Below are 8,939 nucleotides of genomic sequence, written 5' to 3' on the forward strand. Positions count from 1 at the left end.
AAAAAAAAAAAAAAAAAAAAAAAGAGGGAAAGAAAAAACTTAATTGATTAGATGGTATTCCAGCCTGTGTTCCCTTATTATATGAGTCTGAAAAATGTCTTGTCTGGCTGTGCCCTACAGCCACACTTCACCTATTATTGGAATTTTGGGTCTAGGAGGTCACAGAAGCTCTTGGAGAACTTAATTCATAAGCCACATCTCCATGGATGCTCCCACCATGTGACCACAAAGTGGAGAGAGACATTGATAACTAAGAACAAGCAATGTCTGATCCTATAGGTAAAATGAACAAGAATGGACACTGGCTCAGGAAACCCAAGTTTTCAACAGAGAAGTGGTTAGAACAGGGATAGAACCCAGAAAACTGGAATATTAGAATGACAAGACGGTGATATGCAGACATTTTGTGCCATCATCTCAGATTCAGAATGCATTGTAGATGTGGACGCTGTAATAGAAGAGCAGGGATCCTTCCATGCTCTCCCACAGCCCAGTGTCCCCTCCAGTTGCAAGCCACCAGCAGATGACATTCTCACCATCACAGCAACCATTGGATTGACTGCCAGAAGACTCCAGTTAACAGCATATGCAGAAGTGGAGTGAGACATCAGTCCACGAGCACTCCTGAACACACCAGCTTGGCATAAGCAGAGCCCTTTAGAGCCCTGATGTGGAAGAAAACAGGCCCCTGAATGAAATGAACAAACAGATATGGAAGCAGAGACAGGAAGCCTAGGTAGGCACCACCATAAGGGCAGCAGGGAGGCAGAAGAAGGCTCCGGCCTCCCAGGAGGAGTTCAGGGCGCCCGTTTGACACTGTGAATACACTTGCCTTCAAGTGCTTGAAAAGCTGTCACATTGATGAAAGCATTGAGTTTTCTTTTTGGAGAAGGCATTCTGAACTGGTGGTGATTCCAGGGCAAAGGACCGTGGTTCCCAGGCAAGAGCTTTCTGCCACGGGCTTCCAGTTACTCAGCTCATGCAGGCTGGACCACTGTTTTCTGTCCAAGATGCTGGAACAGTAGTGTCCACACCCAGTTACAAATAGAATCATGCAGAGAAGCTTGTTCCAAATCAGTTTCTCAGGCCTCATTCCAGAGACTCAGAGTTAGCAAGTCAAAGGAGGACCCCAAATCTGTGTTCCTACCATGCACCCCAGGTGACTCGGATACAGCAGCATGTGAACTGACATTTGAGAGCCACTTAGATAAATAATCTAAAAATGGTTCCACTCAAGGTTTCATGTTATCTAGAATCTGGCCTGCCCCCAAGGGGAGGTAAATTATAATAATCCTTTCTATTCCTTTCTGAGAAAGAAAAAGTCTTGGTTCTGCAACCTTGTTGTCTTGGCAACATTTCTTGTTGAATTCTGTATTTCATCACTCAAATCTCCATACCACAAGAGAATACAAAGCACCCTTAGATTTATGCAGCAGGGAGAACATTGTAATCCCCCTGGGGACAGGCTGTGACACTATGTTAACAGGCCTGTGTAGAACAGTGCTCAACCTGGAAAGGACACCTGTCCCCTCAAAGGGGATGTGTCATTGTTCTCAGGCATCTGGAGACAAGGTTGGCAAATTAAAAACACACCCTTCTGGGGTTGAGGGGATAAGGATTCACATCTTCTGTGGCCTGACCCTAGGCATCTACCAGATGATCTTGAAGCTAGTGTTCCATCTGTAAGCTAATGGCTACAAGGTTCAGATGCATTTTAATTAATTCTGAAACTATACAGTGGCCGTCACTTATGGAGACCTACTGATATGGTTTGGATATTTGTCCCCTCCAAATCTCATGTTGAAAAGTAACTCCCAGTGTTGGAGGTGGAGGGGCCTGGTGGGAGGTGTTTGGATCATGGAGGTGGTTCTCTCGTGAATGGCTTAGCACCATCATTTTGGTGTTAAGTGAGTTCTTGCTCATTTAGTTAACATAATAGCTGATTGTTTAAAAAAGTCTAGGACCTCCTCCCTGCCCTCCCGTTCCTGCTCTCACTATGTGACACGCCTGCTCCTGCTTCACCTTCTACCATGATTATAGGCCTCCTGATTGGTCCTCAGCAGAAGCCAACCAGGTGCTTGTTCCATGCCTGTTCAGTTCACGGGGAACTATTCGACAGTATCTGTCCATGCATGTACTCTCTGACCCAGCAATTCTACTTGTAAGTAATCAGCAGTGCTCTAGTTTCTATTGCTTCTGTAACAGATTGCCACAAATTTAGTGTTTAAAAAAACCACAAAGTTATTATCTCACATTTCGATGGCTCAGAAAGCCAGATGGCTCAGCTGGTTTCTCTGCTTTGGGTGCCACAAGGCTAAAGTCAAGGTGTTGGCTGGCCAGGTCTCTTACCCAGAGGCCCTGTGAGGGAGCCCAGCTGCAGACTCATCCAGGTTATTGGTAAAACTTGGTTCCATGCAATCGTAGCACTGAGGTCCCTGATCCCTTGCTGCTGCCAGCCAGGGCTCTTTCTCAGTATCTGGAGGCTTCCTACACTCCCTGGCTCAAGGCTCCTTCTTCTTCAAAGCCAGCCATGGCTAGTTGTCCTGCTCATGATTCAGATCTCTTTGGCATTCCCTCATACCTCCTGCCTCCAGCTGGAGAAAGCTCTGTCCTTTAAAGAGCTGTCTTAGTCTCTGTGGGCTGATAGAACAAAATACCTGAGACTTGGTAAAATAACGTATAAACAACAGAAATGTATTACTCACAGTTCTGGGGGCTGGGCAGTCCAAGGTCTTCCTTCCCGGAGGTACCATGAGATTTAGTGTCTGGCGAGGGCTTGTTCCTCAGAGATGGTGTCTTTTGTGTGTTCTCACTTGGTGGGGGGCAAACAAGTCCCCTCAGGCCTCTTTTTTTTTTTTTTTTTGAGATAGAGTCTCACTCTGTCGCCCAGGCTGTAGTGCAGTGGCACAATCTCGGCTCACTGTAACCTCCGCAGTATGGGTTCAAGTGATTCTCCTGCCTCAGCTTCCTGGGTAGCTGGGATTACAGGCACACACCGCCACTTCTGGCTAATTTTTTCTATTTTTAGTAGAGACGGGGTTTCACCATGTTGGCCATGCTGGTCTCAAGCGCCTGACCTGGTGATCCGCCCGCCTCAGCCCCCCAGAGTGCTGGGATTACAGGCATGAGCCACCGTGCCCAGCCCCCTCAGGCTTCTTTTACAAGGGCACTAACCCCACAAGGACTCTACCTTCATGACATCACCACATCCCAAAGGCTCCACCTCTTAATATCATCACCTTTGGGAGTAGGTTTCAACATGTGAATTTGGGAGGCACACATATATTTAGACCCTAACAAAGGCTCATGTGACAAGACTGTTTATTCAGATAATCCAGGGTAACCTTGTTTTCTTAAGGTCTACTACCTTGATTCCATCTACAAAATCCTTTTCGTCATATATGCTATAGCATAACACACTCAAAATTTCCAGGGATTAGAACATTAATATCTTTGGGGCACTCATTTTTATAAACCTTACTTATGCACAATGATATGTCTACAAGAATAGTCATTGTGGTATTCTTTGTAGTAGAAAATAATGAAAATAACCTAAGCATGCGTCAGGAGGTGAGTTTCTGCATTATGGTCTATGTGACGGAATATATGCAGCTGTGAAAAACAGTGTGGCAGCTCTATATGAGTTGATATAAAAGGATCATGTTATTAGCTGGGCGCGGTGGCTCACGCCTGTAATCCCAGCACTTTGGGAGGCCAAGGCAGGTGGATCACTTGAGGTCAGGAGTTTGAGACCGGTCTGGCCAATATGATGAAATCCCACCTCCACTAAACACATACCCGCACACACACACACACACACACCACACACACACACACACACACACACACACACCCGCACGCACACACACACAAACTAGCTGGCCGTGGTGGTGGGTGCCTATAATACCAGCTACTTGGGAGGCTGAGGCAGGAGAATTGTGTGAACCTGGGAGGTGCAGATTGCAGTAAGCCAAGATTGCGCCACTGCACTCCAACCGGGTGATGGAGTAAGACTCTGTCTTAGAATAAATAAATAAATAAAAAGATCATGTCTTTGTATTTGATGCAAAAAGGAAGAGCATAAATGCTACAGTTTGTATGTGTGTGTATTTATACGCATCAATGCCATGCAACATACTTTGAAAAGATTCACGAAAAACTATTGACCACAGTAGCCTCCCAGGAGGGCAGCTGGGAGTCTAGAGGACAGAGCTACCAAGACGGCACCAGGGCAAGGCGCTGACGCTGGCGGGAGCCAGGCCTCCTCGCTCGGCTCCGTTCTACGGCAAGTGGCAGGCGTGAGCTTGGGAAGGCGATCTCTTCGTGTAACAACTTTCATAATCTCTTTGTGCTTCAGTGTCCTCCTCTGCAAATGGGAATGATAATACCAGCTTTTTGTTGTAAGGTTAAAAAAATTCATGAATATATGCAAAGATTTAGGGCAGAGCCTGGCACAGGGTAAACGCCATAAAAGTATTTGCTATCATGGTCTGTTCAAGAACACACAAGTGAATTATGGAGGGTCGAGGGGAGATAGTGCCACGTTGTTATGCCCAGCAACTCTCATGCAGAACTTTTGAGCCCTCTCTGCTGCTACACCGTCTCAGAGTGAGGGTCTGGAGAGGAGGGGCAGTTACTCACCCAAGTCACTCTAAGAAGTAGAGGTCAGGCCATGGAAGCCAGGCCAGGCTGAGCAGGGGCTCCTGGCTTTGGGTCTAGTGGTTCTTTTTTGAGAGACGGCCTCACTCTCCTGCAGTAAGCTGTGAGGACCATGGTGTAATCACAGCTTACTGCAGCCTTGAACTCCTGGGCTCAAGTGATCCTCCTGCCTCAGCCTCCCAAAGTGCTAGGATTACAAGACTGAGCCACTGTGCCCAGCCAGGGCTAGTGGCTCGTCTATGGCCCAATCAGTGGCAGGAGTGGTCCCCAGGGAAGCAGCACATATCTGCCCTGTTGCTTTCTCACCAATGAGGTGAGAAATAAGGGCTTTAATAACTGCAGTAACAATTTTTAGGAGATGTATCAACCTGGGGTCTGTTTTCTGTTCCTTCCCTAGGCACTCCCCTTAAATCTCCAGACCCCATGATACATGAGCTAGAGCTATTTGAATTGGGCCTTTAACCTCACTTCATCTCTCGTTGCTGCAGCTATGAAATGGGAGGATTAATAGTTCCCAGTTTCCCTGAAAGAGGCCTGAGTCACTTTGGTTATGCACCATTTTCCAATGCTCTGAGAAACAGCCTCAAAGAACTACAAGAACCTTTTTAGAGGCAGCTGTAACTGACTGCCAAGGAAAGTTCTGGGCCATGATTCTTTAAGGGAAACATTCGGACCTTCCCGTGATTCATCAAAAGGGAAATAAGGAAAAAGGAAATCGTGAATCTGTACAAATCGCTACACTTGGAGCAGACAATGGCTCTTGGCAATTCTTTCCCAGTATTTTTTCTGCCAAAGGGAGAAAAGGAAATAACGTATTGAGAATTTCTTCCCTTCTCTTTGTCTCCTGATCTTTTATTTTTTCTTCTAAAGGTCAAACATATTGGCTGAGCCGCCTGGACAAATACCTGCCCTCCACTCAGAGGCTGAATGTCATTGCTGAAAATGAGGAAACGGAGTGAAAGTGGAAGAACTGCAGAGCGTGGGCTCCTGGTGACCGGCCGCGGTTGGGATGCCCACCCCATACAGACTCTATTACAGCCTTCGCAGAAGCAAACACTGTAATCAAGGTTGCAGGATGTCTGCTCCTTTGCTTTCCCTCTCTTTTGACTACATATTTTATTTCAGCGCCGTGGTGAATTATCAACTGGGAGGGGAAGTGGGAGAAAGTGAGGAGAACTCAGTCCCTTGGGAATCGTAAGACTGTAAGAAGACACGGTGGCCTTTCTCGGATGGGAAACGGGACTCCACAGGTCTCGTTTTCTCCATCTTACTAAGGTACTGGTAAAGTCGGCTGATACTTATTAGCGTGGCTTTTGTGATGCTTCCAGCATGTAGCAGCAATCTTCCCAGATGTAGCTGAGGCCCAAACCCAGGGAACCGCATGCCAAATGGAGGGGACGCTCCACCTCCTTAACTGGACGCGAATGCCTGCTCTGTGAAACCCTCGTTTGTGAAGCTTGGTAGGGCTAGGAAAGGCTTGGGCTTTGCTGATGTGGTTGCATCTCAGCACCTAAACAGAGTGGGGTGTAGCATCTGAATAAGGGCTTACCCTGGCTTCAGAGGAACCAGACAAAGATTCAACCCAAGGTCAAGCTTGTTTCTAATTGAAAGGGGCTTACCTGTCCCCAGCACTTGCACAACAAGACTCACCCAACATGCCTGCCACTGCTATGGCAGGTACCTCTGTAATGCTCCATCTGAATAGTCTACAAGACATCACAGGCTGGGCACAGGTGGCTTTCATCTGTAATCCCAGCACTTTGGGAAGCCAAAGTAGGAGGATATCTTGAGGCCATGAGTTCGAGACCAACCTAAGCAACATAGCAAGACCCCATCTCCATGGAAACTTACAAATTAGTCAGCATTATGGCATGCACCTATAATCCCAGTGACTCGGGAGGCTGAAGTGGAAAGGATCACTTGAGCCCAGAAGTTCAAAGTTACAATGAGCTATGATTGTGTCACTATACTCCAGCCAGAGCAACAGAGTGAGACTCTGTCTTAAAAAAAAAAAAAGAGTAACACAACTTTAACACAACTTCCAAAAACTCATCTGCCTTAGGAGCCATGAGAGAAACTGCTTCCATTCAACAAATGAGTAATGGCCAATGCTACTTTAGGTCCCATTGCCAATGTTTGCCTAACATTAGTAAATCACTCCTGTTTATACTGGGGTTTTGCAGTTATTTTCTCTGGAAGTTCTGTGTTGTGAATTCGCTGGAAGGCGGCAGAGTCTGGGGAGCTCCTTATGAGATGCAAATAGCTGAAGGGCGTGGGCAGACAGCCAGAAGCCCTCCTACTCCTCGGGGCTCGTTGGCCAAAGAAAAGTCATGTTCTGGCTGCGAGTGACATCTGGAGAGCAATTTTACTTTTATTTCTACATTTTACAATGTTCATTTTTTATTGACAAGGGAGATACAGTTTATGATTAAAAAATATTGACTTGTCATAGAGTCATTCTGGTTGCATTCATTTTGGCATCAGATTACCTGGGATCAAATTCCTGCTCCGGCATAACTCTGCCGTCTTTAGCACTTAGTGTGCATGAGCTCTCGAAATGTCAGAGCAACCCTGCAGGGCAGGCACAGCAAGTGTCTTCAGTGCACGACTGAAGCTTAAGAAGGTTAAGAGATGTCCTCAGAGTCACAGAATATGTAAATGCAGGAGCAGGAATTTGATCCCAGGCAGTCTGGTTCCCAAATGAACATAACCAGAATGGGTACTGAAATAGTTATGATTTCAGTGTTAGCCAGCTCCAGCTGCCATAACAAAGTGCCACAGACTGGGTGGCTTAAACAACAGACATTTATTTTCTCTCAGTTCTGGAGGCTGGAAGTCTGAGATCAAGGTGTTGGCAAGGTTGGTTTCTTCTGAGGCCTCTCTCCGTGGCTTGCAGATGGCTGCCTCCTCCTGTGTCCTCACATGGTCTACCTCTGAGTGTGTGAGCAACCCTGGGGCCCTGTGTGTGTCCTCATCTGCTTACAAGGACACCAGACATACTGGATTAGGGTCCACTCCAGTCATCTCATTTTAACTTGGTTACCTTTTTAAAGATCTTGTCTCCAAATACAGCCGCATTCTGAGGTGCCTGTATGTTAGGGCTTCAACATGTGAATTTTGGAGGACATGATTCAGCCCCTCACACCCCGGCTTCTCAGATGAGGAAACTGAAGCACGGAGCAGTGAAGTCACACAGAACGTCAAAGGCAGAGCTGGCATTTCAACCCCAGGCAGACCAGTCTGAGGGTTCTGCTGCCAACCTCCGTGCCACAGTTTCCCAGGCTCTAGTGCTGGGTCAGACCATTGCTTTACATCTTGAGGCCGTGATGCTGGCTGTTAGGAAACACAGGCGCTGGGATTCAGGAGAGCTGGCAGAGTGCTAGCACCATTGCCCTATATCCAAGGCAGGAAAATAAAGGTAAGTTGGAGATTGTGTTTCTGATCTCGGGTCTTACGATACATCCGCAGAGAGAAGAGAAGTTTCTAGAAGGCAAGCCCTCTGGGTCAGATCCCTCCAAGGGAACCTCTGCACCCTGGCCCTAAAACCTGGCCCCATTAAGTGTTCAAGCCTGGAGTCAGACAGAGTGGGCTTCCCTGGGCCTTGAGCAAATTGCTTAGCAGTTTGAGCCTCTGTTTCCTCAGTGAGAAAGATACACAAGGCTGACGGTGAGTTTTCTGCGATGAGGCACGTTTCCAGCATTCTGCACAATGCCTGGCACACAGCAGGCTGTCCGTCACTGCAAGCGATCATGATTGGGGTCCCACCTCCCAGGCCCCCTGCAGGTGCAGCAGGAGGAGCAAGGACATAGGTCATACCCAGTCTGTGAGGAGGTGGCACCAGGCTGCAGCCGTGAGTCTTGAGCTGAGCTATAATCTCCCTAGGAACAAGGATATTGGAGCTCAATTCTACTCCCCCAGGTTGCAGGCAGAGCCAAATACACTGAGAGGCTCACCATTCCAGATTAATTCTTCCCTCCAGTGGTTTGCAAAAGCTGTGAGTTTGAAAAGAAACAAACTCAAACTTTGAGAGTAAGAGTGGGGAAGTGGGAGATGACATCATTTCAGACAAGCGTGGGGTTGGTGGACATTTCTCAACAAAGCCCAGTGGCACAGGATGTATTTGGGCTCTCCTGCTGCCTTGAGGGGTCGGCAAGATTGCCTCGCTGGGAACCAAACTCATCCTGGTTTCCTGTCTTGGGATCTCAGGTGGCTAGAGTGGACCGCTATTCTCCAGGAGAGAAGAAAGCAGCCCCAGGAAGCCTAGTCACGAGGACTGTGAG

This window comes from Cebus imitator, unplaced genomic scaffold (assembly GCF_001604975.1).
Source record: "Cebus imitator isolate Cc_AM_T3 unplaced genomic scaffold, Cebus_imitator-1.0 Scaffold42, whole genome shotgun sequence".
NCBI classification, from domain to species: domain Eukaryota; kingdom Metazoa; phylum Chordata; class Mammalia; order Primates; family Cebidae; genus Cebus; species Cebus imitator.